Source organism: Sebastes fasciatus, chromosome 2, assembly GCF_043250625.1.
Source record: "Sebastes fasciatus isolate fSebFas1 chromosome 2, fSebFas1.pri, whole genome shotgun sequence".
NCBI classification, from domain to species: Eukaryota; Metazoa; Chordata; class Actinopteri; order Perciformes; family Sebastidae; genus Sebastes; species Sebastes fasciatus.
The window spans coordinates 1312772-1315321 of NC_133796.1; positions in this window are offsets into that span (position 1 = coordinate 1312772).

Here is a 2550-nt window from a genome sequence, read left to right on the forward strand (position 1 = left end):
ACCAGCAGAACAATAACCTGCTCTTCATCACCAGCAGAACAATAACCACCTCTTCATCACCAGCAGAACAATAACCACCTCTTCATCACCAGCAGAACTATAACCACCTCTTCATCACCAGCAGAACAATAACCACCTCTTCATCACCAGCAGAACAATAACCAGCTCTTCATCACCAGCAGAACAATAACCAGCTCTTCATCACCAGCAGAACAATAACCACCTCTTCATCACCAGCAGAACTATAACCACCTCTTCATCACCAGCAGAACAATAACCACCTCTTCATCACCAGCAGAACAATAACCACCTCTTCATCACCAGCAGAACAATAACCACCTCTTCATCACCAGCAGAACAATAACCAGCTCTTCATCACCAGCAGAACAATAACCACCTCTTCATCACCAGCAGAACAATAACCACCTCTTCATCACCAGCAGAACAATAACCACCTCTTCATCACCAGCAGAACAATAACCACCTCTTCATCACCAGCAGAACAATAACCACCTCTTCATCACCAGCAGAACAATAACCACCTCTTCATCACCAGCAGAACAATAACCACCTCTTCATCACCAGCAGAACTATAACCACCTCTTCATCACCAGCAGAACTATAACCACCTCTTCATCACCAGCAGAACAATAACCACCTCTTCATCACCAGCAGAACAATAACCACCTCTTCATCACCAGCAGAACAATAACCAGCTCTTCATCACCAGCAGAACTATAACCACCTCTTCATCACCAGCAGAACAATAACCACCTCTTCATCACCAGCAGAACTATAACCACCTCTTCATCACCAGCAGAACTATAACCACCTCTTCATCACCAGCAGAACAATAACCACCTCTTCATCACCAGCAGAACAATAACCACCTCTTCATCACCAGCAGAACAATAACCACCTCTTCATCACCAGCAGAACAATAACCACCTCTTCATCACCAGCAGAACAATAACCAGCTCTTCATCACCAGCAGAACTATAACCAGCTCTTCATCACCAGCAGAACAATAACCACCTCTTCATCACCAGCAGAACTATAACCACCTCTTCATCACCAGCAGAACTATAACCACCTCTTCATCACCAGCAGAACTATAACCACCTCTTCATCACCAGCAGAACTATAACCACCTCTTCATCACCAGCAGAACAATAACCACCTCTTCATCACCAGCAGAACAATAACCACCTCTTCATCACCAGCAGAACAATAACCACCTCTTCATCACCAGCAGAACTATAACCACCTCTTCATCACCAGCAGAACTATAACCACCTCTTCATCACCAGCAGAACTATAACCACCTCTTCATCACCAGCAGAACAATAACCACCTCTTCATCACCAGCAGAACAATAACCACCTCTTCATCACCAGCAGAACAATAACCACCTCTTCATCACCAGCAGAACAATAACCACCTCTTCATCACCAGCAGAACAATAACCACCTCTTCATCACCAGCAGAACAATAACCACCTCTTCATCACCAGCAGAACAATAACCAGCTCTTCATCACCAGCAGAACTATAACCACCTCTTCATCACCAGCAGAACAATAACCACCTCTTCATCACCAGCAGAACTATAACCACCTCTTCATCACCAGCAGAACTATAACCACCTCTTCATCACCAGCAGAACAATAACCACCTCTTCATCACCAGCAGAACAATAACCACCTCTTCATCACCAGCAGAACAATAACCAGCTCTTCATCACCAGCAGAACTATAACCACCTCTTCATCACCAGCAGAACAATAACCACCTCTTCATCACCAGCAGAACTATAACCACCTCTTCATCACCAGCAGAACTATAACCACCTCTTCATCACCAGCAGAACAATAACCACCTCTTCATCACCAGCAGAACAATAACCACCTCTTCATCACCAGCAGAACAATAACCACCTCTTCATCACCAGCAGAACAATAACCAGCTCTTCATCACCAGCAGAACTATAACCAGCTCTTCATCACCAGCAGAACAATAACCACCTCTTCATCACCAGCAGAACTATAACCACCTCTTCATCACCAGCAGAACTATAACCACCTCTTCATCACCAGCAGAACTATAACCACCTCTTCATCACCAGCAGAACTATAACCACCTCTTCATCACCAGCAGAACAATAACCACCTCTTCATCACCAGCAGAACAATAACCACCTCTTCATCACCAGCAGAACAATAACCACCTCTTCATCACCAGCAGAACTATAACCACCTCTTCATCACCAGCAGAACTATAACCACCTCTTCATCACCAGCAGAACTATAACCACCTCTTCATCACCAGCAGAACAATAACCACCTCTTCATCACCAGCAGAACAAAACTTCTAGTTTTATAGTTTTCACTGAAAGTACACTTGTAAGTTTTCTTTAAGTGAACTTATAGTACTTAGCCAAATATACTTATATTTTTCCGTAAACTTTTCTGTATACTTGCCGGCATAAGCCAAGTACACTTAGACTTTTCTGGTCCAGGACACCTACCAGCTGGTCAGGGTTTACATGTACTG